This window comes from Lissotriton helveticus, chromosome 6, assembly GCF_964261635.1.
Source record: "Lissotriton helveticus chromosome 6, aLisHel1.1, whole genome shotgun sequence".
Classification (NCBI taxonomy): domain Eukaryota; kingdom Metazoa; phylum Chordata; class Amphibia; order Caudata; family Salamandridae; genus Lissotriton; species Lissotriton helveticus.
In genome coordinates this window covers 361,397,144-361,415,475 of record NC_136067.1, presented here as the reverse complement: position 1 = coordinate 361,415,475, position 18,332 = coordinate 361,397,144, and positions in this window count along the sequence as shown.

The following is an 18,332-nucleotide window of genomic DNA, read 5'->3' as shown; positions in this document are numbered from 1 at the left end:
GCGTCATTGACCCAATTCAGGAAGGACCTCAAGACCTGGCTCTTTGATTGAACCTCCACACCCTGACGGATCAGCAGCCTCCCCCCCTCGCACCTTGAGACCCTCATGGGTGAATAGCCTCACTATACAAACTCCTGATTGATTCATATAAATAATGAAAAATGTGCAGAGACAAGATACTCATCAAAACTGGAAGTGCTACCCCTACTGCAACATTGTAATCCTTGTGCACCACTGTTATCATCAATATTACCTCCATCCACTTTACTACCAAAATAACTAAAAACACTACCATTACCACCACGATTACAACACTGACATTATTGCTATTAATGCCCTTATTACCACCACCACAATTAAACCCAATAACACAATCAACATCGCAAGTACCACTACTAGAACTTCTAGTATCTACATTACCACCACCCTACTACCACCACCATTACCAAAATTGTCATCAAACAATTTCCACCACAATTGCCATCAATAGTACCCACCATTACTATCATTATTACAAAAGCCATTACCATTGATACCATTACTACTATCATTACCACCACTACTACAACCATTAGCAAAACCACAATTATCATTATGATTACCAACAGCTTAATCACCATCATTAAGACCACCATTTTCATCTCCACCATTATCCTCACGCTACTTTTGAAACTAGTACCTGAACTCGTGTCTCTACAGGAGCAAAAGGGCTCAAATGCTGCAAGGTCGATAATTTCCCAACTCCCCAACCTCACTCCACACCAGAGAACAGACTGACCACAGCAAGGAGGGGGAAAGGGGAATGGGAAGATAGAGAGACTGCCACAGCAGTACCACCTGGAGGTCTTCCTCAATCTGATCTCCTAGCAGATGTAATTACAAGCACAACATTACTCTATACATTGCTCTGGCCAAATACCAATCCAAATATACTTTCTTTTATGTGTGACTACAATTTTCCCTGTGCCTGTATTTCACTGCTGACTAGCTTCTCTCTAAAAAGCAATTACCTGATGATATGTTAATTTGTTCCCATCACAAAGCCTCTAACTCTCTTCTTCTTTCTTTTCTCACTTAGATGAATGCGGATGAAGAACTGCGCCAGTAGAGTTAGTAAGTAAATATATATATATATATATATATATATATATATATATATTTATATATATATATATATATATATATATATATATATATTCGCACCTACTTGAAGACAAGTAGGAAGAGTGCAGCAAATTAGTGAGAGTCTTGTTAAAGAGGCTTGATTAATAGTGAGTATCAGCGCCTAGCTTGTAGTGCTGTTGGTTTAGTTCAGCGCTATTAGTTCAGCAGTTAGTATTCTGTATTAGTAAAGTTTGTTAATGATTAGACGTCTCTATGAGTTCTGGAGACTAGAGGAAAAATAGCAAATAACTGATTCCTCTCAGTACAACTAAAAAACTAATAAGAGAATAGTCTCTACTTATCCAGAACGAATCCAAATGTATTTTCAAAGACCCTTGTATTCAGGAAAAAGACTGCCTATAATCACTAGTAGCTTGGCAAAGGAAACAAGGTGAAAAGGCTAATAGCTGTGAGAATCTCTGAACTGGTCTCACTCAGAATCCAAGAAAAAATACCGTAATTCTCCCTCGTAGGCAGTGAGGGGTGCCGCTACTGACCTCAGGACTTCTCTACATACTTATCAGAATTGAAGGAAAATTAGCGGAATGTCCTCGCAAATATTCCTTACAGGAATTATGAGGAGAACAGGAAAACGCAGCTTCTCTGGAAAATTTGGCGGTTGAAGTGCAAGGCGCTTCAGCTGCGCGAGCACAATAACCGGCAAAGCAATCAAAATGGAGTGAAACACTAGAACGCTAACCTAACAAGTATGACCGCCATGTTGGAATTTCCGCTGCAGTTACTAAACAGACTGTGAGCCCCGGAATGACTAGGCAACCAACTGCCTCCAGCTCCTTGGAACCTGTCTGACGTCTGGTCCCCCATTATATCCAGAAACTGGTGAGGATTGCTTCTTTCTAAAGGGAAGCCTTGACAGCTACCACCAAAACCAAATTTATTGCAACCCCATGACGACTTTCATTACCACTATCACTATTAACCCTGCCACATCACCGTTAACCACATCACCACAGCCATTAACACCACTATAGTGCAACCACTATCAATAACATTACCACCATTAAAATAACTGATTCTGTCATCAAACGTCTTTTATTCGATTTAAGGAATCATCAATGTGTTACAAACCAAATCTATGTACACATTACAATATTCGTCCATCTAGTACAGAACGGTGTTTCATTTGCAAGGAACTAAAATGCAAGACATATATACAGTTTGAATTTTCTCCTTTTAGTCTTGGCTCAAATAACATATTATCATTGAGTTTCTTGCCAATACAGTACAAAGATAACTATTCAATTAGCCCGTGCACCACCAACTTGGGCTTCATTGCCACTAAAGTTATTAGATGATTCAATCTAAAACCATAAAAATTGTTAAAAAGCAGACAAAATATCTGCAAGACAATTTTTTACAAACTTTTAAAATGTATGCCCATTCTTATATTTTATGTAACTAACAGCCAACAAAAATGTACTAACACCAATCACGATATGTTGGGAGCTGGCAGATTTTACGATTTTGAGCGTCTGAGGGTAGCATATGCTGCGCAAAAGAATAGAACTGCTATTATTATCTCAACCACTATCATTACCATCAACATCACCATGAACAGGACTACCAATATCTGCACTCCTACTACTGCCACCATCACAACTGACACGAGTATGACCAGCACCATCACTTTCTTCCACCTTCACCACTCTAACATCATCATCACCACTGTCGCACTGCCACTTCCATCTCCACTAACAACACCATCTCCACCTGTAGCACCATGATTGTCTCCACCTTCCCAAATAAAATAATTGCAACCTATTCAACCACCTTCTACACTACTACTCCTAACAACTCCTCTACTACTACTACCACTATCACCACCACTATTACCGTCTCCGCTACTACCATTGTGTCACCATCACCACTACTACCATCTTGAAATTCATGTGTTTTTGTAAGAGCATTCTGGGCTCAAAGGCGGAGTTTCCGGCCCGGAGACGGAGCTTCCGGCCCGGAGGCGGAGCTTGCGACTTGGAGGCGGATCTTCCGGCTCAGAGGTGGGGATTTAGCCATGGCTGAAATGTCCACCACTGGGCCGCAAGCTCCGACTCCGGGCCGGAAACTCCGCCTCCCGGCCGCAAGCTCCGCCCCCAAGCCGGAAGCTCCGCCTCTTGGCCGGAAACTCCGCCTCCAGGCCGGAATTTCCGGCCCGAGTGCGGACATAAAGTTAGTAGTCTTAAATCTATTCTGTGAATACCGAAATTAGTAAGTTCATTCTGTGAATCCCGAAAGTAGTAAGTTCACTCTGTGAATCCCGAAAGTAGTAAGTGCATTCTGTGAATACCAAATAGGAGTAAGTTTAGGATTTAGTCTTAAGTTCATTCTGTGAATCGGGCCCTCGGTGTTTAACAGTGTTGTGTGTGTGTAAGCGATAGTTATGAGGGCATTTTGTGCTAGAGCCATTGCTTGTGTTTTATCGTTAATCAAAAAAGGCCAACCTATTGGCTTTGCCGATACTTGTTTTCAGTATGATATTATTTGTACAATATACAATACATGATAGATGTGTGCATTGAGTCCGCAGACGTGTGCAGAGGAAATGCTATAGACTCACTTGCACATTCCTGCCCCCTTTTGTCGCTGATATCTTCAATGTAGTAAATGTAGTTTTCCTTGCTGTGCTCTACCTGCCAAATACAAGAGCTTTTTGGAGTATGTTAAAATATTTAATTAGTTTATTCTTGCATAGCATTTGGACTCAACCAAGAAGGAGATTGTTCACTTATGTCCTGAGCACAAGTCGGCTGAAATGGGATGAAATATGTATTGGTACTGGTAAATACAGATCCTTTATTTACCCAATGAAGTGAATAGCTTTGATTCTGAGACTAACTCTGAGTAGAAGAAGAAGAAGAAATTCTTTATTGTGTCGTTAATTAAAACCATTACAATATTTCAAATCATCAAATATATCACCTTCACGTACTATTCAAAAAATACGAAATAAACAATTAATACCACATTTAAAATTTGATTTTAGGTAATAAAAACTGCCAACATTGCTCCATTATTCTTTCGTTAAGTTCTCAAAATGGATTAAAAATGTAATTATTTGACAAATTAATTGTGGGTCCTTTGAGTACAGAATTTTTAATATTGCCGATCTGCAGGTACGTATACATTTTTTCATTAAATTTCCTCCTGAGTATGCTGCTGGCTCAGACCTCGTGTATGCTTGTAAGACCATCCATGCATGCGCTCGTCGACTTAAGATAACTTTATCCTCGATTAATGAATGTGGTTTTGCTGCTTTTTTCATGATCAACTGGAATGATGTCCAGGGTAGTTTCCGTTGCCAGAAATCTACCAACTTAGTTATTTTCAATGAAGAATTAAGATACTTTGCATAATGTGACTTTGGATCATTTTGCAGGGCTTCCCAGAGTGTCGAGTTGATTTCTAGGTCCCGATTCAGCCATACTTCATACCAATATGTAATTGTCACATACCTTTTGTGGAGTAGTTGTTGTTGTAATCCAAACTCGAGGCATACCTGAGCTGGTGAAGCATCACATGGCAGATGAAATACTCTTTTGTACACTCGTGTTTGTATTTTGTCAAGTATTGGTGCACTTTTTCCATGATGGACCACACTTCCATTTGCAATAGTCGGAAGTAGTTTTACTTTGATAACTGCCAAAAGTCTAGTGAATGATGGGCCTTTTAACTGTTTTCGTATACTCCAGAATGCAAACAGTAAAGTGGCTCCCTTCTTTTCGATTGTTTCATAATTCGTAACGAATGAAAAACTTCAGTCCAAATATATCCCCAGGTATTTTTAGCTATGAACTACTTCCAACTTGATGTTGTCAATTGTAAATTTTGGCTGTTTAGGCCGACAGTGTGATATAATCATGACCTTTGTTTTTTTAATGTTTATTTCCATCAAATTTTTTGGGCGAAATCAGCTAACTCATGAATTGATCGTTGCAGTCCGATTCTCGTCTGGCTTAGGAGTACAACATCATCTGCGTAGGACAGATGTGTTAAAGGCAGTGTACCCAACCGTGGCGGATGTGAATTGACCCCATCTAGCCTAGGTGTTAAATCGGCCATGAATAAATTGAACAAGTGCGGGGCCAAAACACAGCCTTGTTTTAGCCCTTCATTAGAGTAAATCCTCCTTGTAAGCCTCTGGCCATCGGCGATCTTTACCTGCATTCAAGTGTTGGTATAGAGATCCATGATTGGATTTAAAATTGTGTCTGTTAGACCCTGGTACTTAAGTTTGGCCCATAATGTGTTTTGACTAACACGGTCAAAGGCCGCTTTAAAGTCCACAAAGCATAGGTGGAGTGCCTGTCGCTGTCTTAGACTTTTATCAGCAATAAGCCCTAACACTAATATGTTTGCAATTGTGCCTGTGCCAGGTCGAAAGCCCGACTGATTTATAGGGATTTTGTTATTTTCATCGGACCAGTTTATCAAATCGGTTAAGATTAGAGATGCATAATATTTGGCCTCTGCACCTATCAACGCAATCAGGCGATAATTTGAAGGATCTGTGCGCTCCCCAGCTTTATAGGATTATTAATCGCACCTCTCCAGCTTTCTGGAATACGACTGGTGGTGCCGATCATCTGGAACAGACTACAGATCTTGCATGCTCAAAAGTTAGGGTCTTGTTTATAAATTGCCTGTGGTACACCATTCGGTCCAGGTGCACTATCAAGCCGACTTTTTCTTATAATTCGTAGGATTTCTGTTTCAGAATAGGCGACAGTAGATTGAGGTATATCTTCTTTTTGCTTTTCATGTGTCGCAGTGACAACTAGGGGCAACTGATCCGAATTATTTATTGAAAATGTCAAGATTAAATCCTGTACCCATGCATACTCAGCAACGCAGGTCATGTTTAAAATTTTGGAGTTTCTGTTCATGGAACTCACCTGCCACCAGAACGCTCTAGCGTCAGATTTCTTTGCATTATATAATAATTTCGTCCAAAAGTTATTTTCTTCAATTTTTTTATCAATCCAAATTTGTTTCTTGTATTTCCTCTTTAAAAGACGAACCTCATTCCTTACTTTGGACCTTGGACTCTGATGTTGAGCCTTTCTGAGGGCCTTTCTTAGGTGCTTTCTTAAGCTTTGTGTTGTTTGACTAAGATCACTGTTGGTATCTAATCGTTTTTTATTTGAACATTTGGTGCGTACTCCTGCTTCGGGTAGGCTTGCCAAAAAAGTGGTCCATGTTTCTATAGCCATTTTATTTTCTAACTCAAGATTTATCATTATGTTTTTAGCTTTTAACGCTATATCCGGTAAAGTATTGCATGTCCACCTCAGACTTTTCAAATGAATTGTTGATATCTCCCCTTCAATTACTAGGGCTTTTGGATGTTTAAAAGGTGTTATTTTAAGTTCAATGTGCTGAACTGAATGATCACTATCGAGTGAGCATTTAATTTTAAAACTATTTATTTGCCCAAGAAGTGGGAGAGTTACTATTGTATAGTCCACAATTGATCTCAAACGATGGCCAATATATGTACAGTTAGCAGGTCTATCCTGTTTTATTCTCTCGTTTAAGGCACGCATACCCAGATGTTCAAGGTCCCTTATCAATTGCTGGCCCACTTTATCATTTCGGCTTTGGTCGTAAAACAACTGTATTTCTACAGTCCAGATTTCATTTGCTGCGAGAATATTATCTTCCTCTTCTTGACAGTAGATTTGTAGTAGATTTGCATTGAAATCCCCAGTGAGAAATATCTCCGAAGCTGGGTGTTCAAAACGGAATTCCACAATGGCATCAGTGACTTTCTTGAAAAGATCTTTTTTTATCTTAGGTTTTGGATGAACATAGATATTAATTAGGATGCTGGAGACTAACTCATTAAAATGAAGGCTTCACGAGCTTTCTATCGAGTGTCCGCTGACATGCTGGCGCATGCATTTTCCTCCCACCCTTTCCAGCTGTCAGGCAGCTTAGAGGCCGATCTTGACCTCCTGAATACTTGGCTGGTCGAAAGATTCGACGAGCTAGCTCCACAGACTGTCTCCCGTAAAGCCAGTAATAGGGCCTCTGCCCCATGGTTCTCTGCCTCCCTATCCGAGATGCGGAGATTGTGTAAGAAAGCTGAAAGGGTCTGGCGCCATCACTACGATCTATCGGACAAAAATGTGTATAGGGAATCCATCAAACTATACCATAGCAACATCTTGTCAGAGAAGGAAGCTTACTTTGCTAAAAGAATTGAGGCTGCCGTAGATACCAGCAAAGACATTTTCCTCATTGTCAAGGAATTTACCTCACCGAGCGCAGTTCTGCCCACACATTCTCACTCTGAACCTTGGGTCTTTCAACTCGCAAATTATTTTGCTACCACAATTAAGTCTATTCAAGGCTCTTTCCCCCCTATTAGCTCGATGACTTGGTCAGACACTAGTGTCCGTCTGTCCATGTCCCAGCCCCATGATGGTCCTTTTTTTTCTACTTTTCCTCCTCTCTCTTCTTTTTCCTCACTTGACCTTCTTATTAAATTAAAATCTGGCTCCCCTCAGGATCCTTGCCCAGCGAAATGTCTTGGAAGAATGGCCCCAGTGATCAATTCCTTGTTTAACCCGGTGCTCAATCTCTCTCTCAGTACGGGAGTAGTCCCTTGGGCCTGGAAGCACGCCCTGATCCTGCCGCTTTTGAAGAAGCCGAATCTGGACCCTCTGGTTCATGCCAACTACAGGCCCATCTCCCTCCTTCCGGCACTGGCTAAGGTGGTGGAGAAGCATGTCCACATCTCTCTCTCCACTTTCCTTGAAAATAATAACATCTTACACGACTCTCAGTCAGGCTTCCGTGCCAACATGTGCACGGAGACCGCGCTGTTAGAAGTCACCGATGCCATAAGAGAGGTGCTAGATGCGGGTGGTAAGGCTATGCTGGTAATGTCTCCTTGTAAGACTCAGAGAGATCGGGCTACGGGGAGCAGTGTTCAGATGGTTTGAGTCCTTCCTGTCGGGCTGTCGTCAAACGATCTGGGCCCCTCCGTTCTCTGCCGAAGTGCCGCCTTTGGAGGCAGGGGTGCCTCAGGGCTCTATTTTGAGCCCTACTCTCTTTAACATCTATATGGAACCTCTGGCGGCACTGGCGGAGTCTTTTGGCGCCCAGATCGTCTCTTACGCTGATGACACCCAGCTCCTCTTCACCTGCAAGAAGGGCTCTGACTTCGATGGAGTGCAGATCAGATGTTGTTTAGGGGCGGTGTTCGAGTGGTTTGAACTTAACAGCCTCAAATGCAACTCCGACAAATCGGAGCTGCTGTTTTTCGGCTGTCCACCCGATCCTAGGCGGCGGTCGTGGTGGCCCCCAGCCATGTTTCCTCCTGCGGCCGCGTCCTCCAAGGCCAAGAATCTGGGAGTGCAGATCGACGATGGTCTCACCTTGAAGCCACAGATTCTTGGCCTTGTTGGGAAGTGTTTTGGCATCCTGAAAATGCTTAGAAAATTCCTTCCGTTGCTATCTCATGACCACAGGAGAGTTACCGTACAGGCCCTGATAGGCTCCCGTTTGGATTACGCAAACGTGCTCTACCTGGGCCTGCCGGAATATCTCCTATCTCGCCTGCAGGTAGTGCAGAATTCTGCTGCCAGAGCCATTTACGGCCTCCACCGGAGATCCAGTGCCACAGATCTATTAAATAAATTGCATTGGCTCCCTATTAAAAAACGGATTGCTTTTAAGGCGCTTACACTTGCTTTTAAAGCACTCCATGACTCAGGTGCGAAATATATCAGGAAACAACTGACTTTCTACTTGCCATCAAGGGCGCTGAGGTCTGCCTCCCTGGCCTTGGCATCAGTGCCGCCAATCAGACGAGCCCGGATTGGAGGTCGCTCCTTTCGTCACCTGGCTCCTCAACTTTGGAACTCCTTGCCAGTCCCTCGGAGGAAAAACTTTGGGGTATATTATCAACAACTAGCGATAATTTTTGTCTCTAACTTGTTTAGAGACAAAAATTATCGCCGCACATCGGCGATTTTTATCGCAGATAAACCTTGCTATTAGCAAGGTTTATCGCAAATGCGATACAAAACGCCCGCAATGCATGAATATCGCTGAAAAGTCAGCGATATTCATGCATTATCGAGCAAATGCTCTTAGCCATGTTATCCACCTCCCATTGGATAACATGGCTAAGAACTGCTCAGGGCAGGTGTTAGCTTTTGGAGATATTCGCGCTTAGCGCGAATATCTCCAAAAGTTGGTAATAGGAGATAGCGATGTTAGCGACTGTTTCCAGTCGCTAACATCTTGGCACGCCCACTTTGCATATCATTAGTGATAAATATCACTGACATGCAAAGTGGGGCCCATGATGGTCGCTATCTCCTATTAGCTGTCGCTAACTGGTGTTAGCGACAGCTTGGTAATAGGGAGATCATTTTATCTCCGCTTTCTTGGCTTTTAAAGCCAAAAAAGCGGAGATAAAACCCCTTGATAATATACCCCTTTAATCTGCTAGCTTTCAGGAAGGAGCTGAAATCCTGACTTTTTGTTCAATAGTTGTTCTGTTCTGTTTCATTTGCTCCTGACTTCTGCATCGGGTTTCTTGAAGCGCCGGGACACTCCACGGAGTAGCTGAGCACTATATAAAACCGATTTTAACATAACATAACATAACATGCAGAATTGACGCTTAACATCCTAGAGAGTTTAGAAAGAATGAATTCATGAAAAATTGGACTTTGTGGGTAGAATAATTTGTTTGCTTGTTTACTGGTTCCTCTATCATGGAAACTTGCCGAGTGTTCAGGTAAAAAAAACCTGGGGCATATTTACAAATATGTGACGGAGGACGGCGTTAGCCTTCTTGGCTTAAACGCCGTGCTCCGCCACTTCTGAAACGAGGGTTGTACCTATTTACAACAATACAGTGCATCCCTGAGTTTTGCCCTGCGCTGGTGCTAATTACAGCTGCCTCGCACCAACACAGGCACCCTTTCTCCATAGTGCAAGGTTACCTGTATTGTGGGAATGTTGAAAATGGCGAGTTGCAACTTCTATGTGTGCTGCACAAAGCAGAACACAGAAGTTGCAACTCGTCATTTTTAATATAATTGTCTATGTGCAGGAAGGGAGTCCTTCCTGCACATAAATAATCATACATGCTGTTTTTATGTGTGCTGCTCAATGCAGCACACATAGAACCAGCAAAAATGAAGCAAAATAAAGCATTTCTCCTTGGTATGCCATGTGAAGACTAGGATTTTTTTGGTCTTAATTTTGGCGCTGATCTATATTTACACCACCCTTCTTAATATGGGGCAGCGTCAAAATATATGGGTGTTGCGGCGTAATGCCAATCGCAACACCAATTGCCCATTGTCTTTAAAAGTGACGCTCCGGTGGTGATACCGGCTTGTAAATATGTACCCCAGTTTCCCGACCCATTGACGTTTTGAAGGAAGAACATTTTTGTCACTCAAACGCTAATGCCTTAGGTTCTGTACCTAATATACCACGCAGTAAGTGAAATCTAAGGGGTATATTATCAAGGGGTTTTATCTCCGCTTTTTTGGCTTTAAAAGCCAAGAAAGCGGAGATAAAATTATCTCCCTATTACCAAGCTGTCGCTAACACCAGTTAGCGACAGCTAATAGGAGATAGCGACCATCATGGGCCCCACTTTGCATGTCAGTGATATTTATCACTAATGATATGCAAAGTGGGAGTGCCAAGATGTTAGCGACTGGAAACAGTCGCTAACATCGCTATCTCCTATTACCAACTTTTGGAGATATTTGCGCTAAGCGCGAATATCTCCAAAAGCTAACACCTGCCCTGAGCAGTTCTTAGCCATGTTATCCAATGGGAGGTGGATAACATGGCTAAGAGCATTTGCTCGATAATGCATGAATATCGCTGACTTTTCAGCGATATTCATGCATTGCGGGCGTTTTTTATCGCATTTGCGATAAACCTTGCTAATAGCAAGGTTTATCTGCGATAAAAATCGCCGATGTGCGGCGATAATTTTTGTCTCTAAACAAGTTAGAGACAAAAATTATCGCTAGTTGTTGGTAATATGCCCCTAAATTCCAAATCCATGGTGCTTTTGCAATCCAGTAGTGCCTTTGATTCTTCAAGTTATTCTAACAAATTCCCCTGCAGTGTTTATCTGCCTAATAATAAAGGCAGGCACTAAACTTCTTACATTTAAAGCTGCTTTAAATATATCATCTATTCATCCTAGAGCTACAGTTCCCCTTTGTACCTCACTGAAAGCTAAAGATGAAAAGTAGCAGTTCAAGGCTGGCACTTCATACAAAAGTAAAGCAGTAAAAGGTCTGTGCAGCAACTGACATCTGATGATCCCAATTACTGAGAATTAGGCAAGCAGGGCAAGTCTACCCTAGCATCCATATCGTAACTTTTTCCACTATGGCCTGAAATTATCTACTAAAAAGTGACATAAATGTTTTCAACCCTTCAAAAAATTAATTCCAGTGATACTATACTTATGGCCTCATTTATGGAATTTAGGTGTAGGGCAGCGCAGCAAGGCACCTTATTACACTGCCCTATGCCAACGTGAAAGGGCAGGAATGCACCGTATTTAAGCAATACGGTGCATTCGTATCCTTTCTGCTTGCGCATGTGTAGTTTTGGCAGCCTAGCGCCAACATAGACAACCTTGCACCTTCTTGCCCAAAAACATTCCTAGGAGGTGTTTTCCACTTTCTATCTGTGCTGCAGAATGCAGCACACATGGACATAGGGAAAAAAGAGGAGAAATTAATATATTTCCACTCGTTATGCGTCCCCTCAGGACCTTTCTCCAGGTTTACATCACTTTGTAAATGTGGGGCAGTGTCAAATTCCGTGGGTGTTGCGAAGGAAAATCCACACCAATGGAACGCCTCCCGGGTGCAGCGATTTATGCTGCCTTTGGCTTACTCATGACTTATGAGGCCACTCAAAGCCAGGCAGGGTAACTTTGCATGGCTTCAAAAATCTTTACGTTGCCACTTTGCGTTTTGCAAAAGTGACGCAGGGCTCTCATGAATAAGCCCTTAACACCTTGGCTGCTAGGGAGATTATCCTGCTGTGCTGAAAGTGCTTGAAATCCATGGTTCATGACGAGCTCAGTTCGTCATGAGCACACGAGCAGTGTACTGCATGACGAGCTGAGCTTGTCATGAGCATGGAAGGGGTTAATGTTGATGGAAAATGAGTAAGACCTTAAGGGCCTCATTTACAAACATTTTGCGTGGGGGAGGTTTTGCTGCGCTGCCATATCCCAATTAGGAAGGGCAGGAATACACTGTATTTACGAGATATAGTGCATTCCTGTCCTTTCAATCAGTGCCGGCACCATTGCACCACAGCATTGTTGACAGGATTGCTTTCATGCATGAAGGGGCATCTTCCCTCACAAAAACAATCCTGAGAGGCATTTTCCTTGTTTTATGTTTGCTGCAAAATGCAGCATACATGGAAACAGGAAAAAACGAGGAGAAATGAAAAATTTCTCCTTATTATGCCTGCTTATTATGCCTGCTCTGAGGAGGCGTAAGGTTTTGGTTATGGGCTGTCCCAGGTTTACATGATTTTGTGCATCAGGAGCAGTGTCAAAATCCATTGGTGTAGTGTAGGAACACCCACTGCAACACTCAGGGAACGCCTCCTTGACGAAGAGCAAAAGCTTTGCGCTCTCTTGTCTTACACGAGATCTATTTGCGTCACCTCATAGATATGGTTGAGAGGATGCGTCACAAGAGCATCAAAAAAAGTGACACACCGGCAGCGTAGGCCTCTTGTAAATATGCCCCTAAACATGTAGTGGTTGCTGTATTTTTGCCAGTGAGTTCATAAAGTGCTGCAGTAGCAATAATCCAACATTTTCAATGAGAATTTCTTGAAAGGCTGTGATACAACTCTGCACGTTTGTTTGCTGCTTGGAATCTAGCAGGACATAAGTTTGCTTTTAGCAGTGGAGTGATATGGTTTATTGATCCATGGCATTTTTTAACTGGCTACAGGTAGGCTTATTTAAGATGTAATCATTTTTGTGTAACTTGTTAGTGACTATACTGTAATAAAGCATATGATCTCAATATGTCGATTCAGGTCCACTTGAATTAAGTGACAGTGGCCACCAAATTCTGCAGCATAACTGTCTGAAATATTCAGCAAGAAAAGGGACACTACAGGGCATAATGCAACACATTCTGTGACAGTATTGTTTCGCTATTTTAACACACATTAACAGTTTCTGGCACGTGATTAACTTTATCAGTACCTGAATATTGTATCCTGTAACTGGAAAGTCACCAGTGGACCTTCTCAAAGTGTTGCAATTTTGCAGCACCACGTGTGGCAATTTATTTAGTAACTCTTTATCTATCTGAACTGGAAATATTTTTGGTGAAATGTGCATATGATGCAGCAGATAGTAAATTATGGGGCATATTATCAAGGGATTTATCTCCGCTTTTTTGGCTTTAAAAGCCAAGAAAGCGGAGATAAAATGATCTCCCTATTACCTAGCTGTCGGTAACACCAGTTAGCGACAGCTAGTAGGAGATAGCGACCATCTTGGGCCCCGCTTTGCATGTCAGAGATATTTATCACTAATGACATGCAAAGTGGGCGTGCCAAGATGTTAGCGACTGGAAACAGTCGCTAACATCGCTATCTCCTATTACCAACTTTTGGAGATATTCGCGCTAAACGCGAATATCTCCAAAAGCTAACACCTGCCTTGAGCAGTTCTTAGCCATGTTATCCAATGGGAGGTGGATAACATGGCTAAGAGCATTAGCTCGGTAATGCATGAATATCGCTGACTTTACAGCGATATTCATGCATTTCGGCCGATTTTTATCGCTTAGGAGATAAACCTTGATAATAGCAAGGCTCCTAAGCGATAAAAATCGCCGCAACACGGCGATAAAATTATTGCCGCTAATCTAACATAGCGATAATTATCGCTAGTTGTTGGTAATATGCCCCTATGTTTTAAGTCATTTAAGCCAGTGTTGATGAAGACATTGAAGAAGAAGGAATGTTCCTCGAGTTTACACATCTCAATAAGACGAAAGGTAAATATAAGGGGCCTCATTTATGAAAAGTGACACACCAGCAGCGTAAAAGTGACGCAAGGGCTCATAAATGAGCCCCTAGGAGTCTAGATTCATTTTGAAAAAGTTTACCAATAAACATACTGGACAACATTTCCAAAAAGAGAGAATACCATGTTTTATTTCTCATTGTTTTTATTCAATTATCATATTTAAAGGCAAACCAATGATATGGCTTTTAGGAGCATGTGTAGTGTATATCACTCACTCTTTCATAATCATGTCTATCACGCAAATTCAGATCTAAAGTGATGGGATTGACAAAATAAGATATGTGTGTGCTCTGTTTATTATAATGAGCCTCCGACAGAATCAGAACACTTTTCAGGACATTCAAACACTGCCTCAGCCCCCTGAGGATCACCTTTTCCCTCTTACCACTGAAAAGTGCAATGCCATTAATCTTCTCTACGGTGAAAAAATACAGACAATCTGACAGCACAATGATCATACCAAAACTGCTTCATCTCTTGTGCCTGCCTCTTTCTGTAGAATCCAGCAACGGTCCTGTTTCAAACTGCAATTTCTTGCAGACCTGCCAACATACTCCACCATCTCAACAACTGTTGGAACAGCCAACTTCTGGTTGGCTGGGGCGGTGCCATAGCCAAGGAGAACCTACCAATCCCATCAGGGGTGGGAGATCACACTGACTGTATAACCTGGGCCCACTCTTGGGTAGCTTGGCACTGAGCAGCCAGGCTTATTACAGAGACAATGTGTAACGCATTGGTACAGCACTCTCACACAATAAACACACTTGGCCCGATTCACAAAAGTAAAGTTATATGAAAGTCTAACTTTATGACTTTCAGTATTCACAAAGAGCCTTTACTTCTCATAAATGCCCTTTGGGAATGCTGAAAGTCGTAAAGTTAGACTTTTGTCTAACTTTACCTTTGTGAATCAGGCCTACTGAGTGACACAAAAGGACTTCGCACATGGTGTCTGTGAATAAAGTTGGCTGCCTTGGGGGAAATCGGACCCTTGCCGCCAGCAATCCAATCGGACCTCCCCTGCTTCTGTCTCCCCCCCGCTGTCACAGCCTGTGACATCCCGGCGCGGCCGCCGAGCGGGGGAGACTACGACCCCCAGTGTCCTTTGCGGCAGGAAGCCGCCTGATCCCGTTTCCGCGCCTGGAGGCGCCATAAATTCAATCAGCAGCCCCTGTGGAGCGGGCTGCCTTGGGGGAAATCAGACCCTTGCCGCCAGCAATCCAATCGGACCTCCCCTGCTTCTGTCTCCCCCCGCTGTCGCAGTCTGTGACATCCCGGCGCGGCCGCCGAGCGGGGGAGACTACGAACCCCAGTGTCCTTTGCGGCAGGAAGCCGCCTGATCCCGTTTCCGCGCCGGGAGGTGCCATAAATTCAATCAGCAGCCCCGCGTCGCGGGACGTGCGCGGGACGTGCGCCGGGCTAAGCCTGGGCAAAGGGCGGGCCCTCTGGTGCCCTCAGGGGCCAGAGGAGGCCGGGACGGGGCACCCCCCCTTTGCATTATGTTTAACATCAGAATGGGATTACACTAAATACATAAGGTACTGTTATCTACTGATACTGCACAGGTTCCTTACAGGCCCCTGCAGAGCCTTAATACAGCTGAACGTTTCGGTGGTGATTGATTCAGACCCGGTTGTAACTGACAGAACCCTTGTGCTATGACCCGTGAGGAGGAGGAGACCAGAAATACTCCCTCCCAGAGACACCTGCTTAAGGGGACAATGGACTATTTCATTAATAGGGTAACTTACCCCATTTCAAAAGAACTAGAGAGAATAGAACGATCCCCCGCTATGGATTGTCCCCCTAGTATATGTTCGCCTATACAGACTCCTGATGCAGTAGCGGGTTTATCGCTATTTGATGAACTAAATAAATTATGCAAGTCCACGTACGCCCCTGTGGATTCAGGTAATGTGCAAATCAATGCTCCTATTTGCACCATAGGAGCCTTTAGTCCCGAGCCAATCCCAACTAACTAAAAACTCCCAGGGTACTCCCCTTTTAGCATGACCAGAGTCAAACCTCAAACCCACAGGGCCACTACAGATTTCCTCCACCAAAAGGAAGAGAGTTGGGGTTATACAAATGGGGAGTCAACAGAAACTAAAACCCAATTCTTCACTGCCCTACACTCCCAGCACTGTCAGTACTGCCCCTACAGCACCCGTTGAGGCTTCTCTATTGACCTCAATTGAAAGAATGTTGGAAACGTTAATATCACCCCTGATAGAAAAAATAATCAGCTTAGGGGATAGGCTCACGGGTGTCGAGGAAGCGATTAAGGCTAACTCGCCACTCATAAAAAACTTGGCAGGACCTTCCCAGTCACAGCGCTCACCCGCCACAGAAACGACTGAATCCGTCACACAAAGCAAGACTACCCATAATCAATTAGCCTACCCACAAAAAACAGCTCTGAACCTCCCGAAAGCTGGCCCAACAGCTCAGAGTTCTTACTTTAGATCAGGGCCAAACAAAGCATCTAGGTTGCATAAGGGGCTACGGGCAAACAGTGAGAATAAGTCACACAAAACCAATCTCCTACATTTGCCACCGGAGGCCGTTCCTTTTGTGTGCGTCCTTGCGGGAGTACCAGAATTGACCACGGGGGATAATGAAAGACAACAGGATCTAACTAATAAATAACTAACAAATAAAGTCACGTTCTGGCTAACCAAAAATAGACCTCTGCCAACCAACATCGATGGTACTATACTATCTGTCAGATGGGTGGGATGGCTAGGGCCTTTACCTAAAGACATTGCAGGAGATCTGATATTGGTAAAATTTAGGAGCAAATATGTCATCCCACATCTCCAATTATGGCGGCCACAAAGAGGAGATGGTCCCATTTCCACCTGGAGCATAAGTGATTTCTACCCCAGAACATTATATGTCCCGTCCCCATGTCAATAAGCGCAAAGTAATCACACGAAGGGTAGAATTGGATTTGTTTCAAGTGGCTATTTCACCCCCACTTTTAATCAATTTGAACCACTCTAGGGTTAAACCTTGATGAATTTATGGTCAGAGACACTGCCTGTTTTTATGGAATTATACTTTTATTGAACTTTTTTGTTATTTTATAGTGTATGTAATTTCACATGTTATGCTTTTATGGTTATATTTCTAACCGAATAAAGTACTTTGGACTGGAATAAAGTTTTCATTCAACACCCATTGATTAACACAATATTTGAAGGTGGGTTATTGGGAGTGGTAGGTAGGAACCTAACACCAGCAACAAGGCCACAAAACACAGTACTGGGTCCTAAATAGGGTCCCTAAAAATGAGTCCCTTGGTAAACCCTTGATAGCTGACACCAACCAATAAGGCTTAACTTAGGAGACACACATGTAAAGCATTTAAAAACACTACTAGAGTAAATTAATATGACACAGCACACAATAACGATTCCAAACCAATTTAAAAGATTTGGAAATATTTTGATCTCTGAAATGACACCAAAACCATGAAAATATCATTTAGGGAACCAGAGATATGAATTTTTAAAGACTAAACACTTTCTAGTGCTTAGAAACCAATAGCACCACTACCTGGACATCTTGTCGTGCTTAACCGGGGAAAAGCCACAGTTTGAGGCTGACCATGATTGAGCCCTTCTCGGATACCCCACATGTTAGGCCTCTTCAAAATGTGACCCTCAGCCTTAGAAACGTTTCTGGAGCTTTTTCGGTAGAGGTCCTTCACTGCCCTCCACCAGTCCAGATTCGGTGAAGGTTAGCCGGCTTTTACTTTCAGGGAGCTCCGGTCAAACTCTGGAAATTGGAGCTCTGGAGCTCTTCAGTGGGACACACCTGGAATCCGGGCCGGGTCACTGTTGAAGGTGGTCGGCTTGTCTCTCGTGGTCGGGCCAGTCACTTCCTGGAGCTTTTTCCAAAAAGTTTCCAAAACGTTCTCAAACTCCTGGAGGTCCTTCCAGAAGGTCTCCTGTTGGGTTATAGTGTCCAAAACACAAATCCAAGGGTCTGGAATCTCCTAGCTGGTCCTTGGCAGTCCTGGATTCATTTCCCACAATGCAATTGGCCAACCTCTTACAAC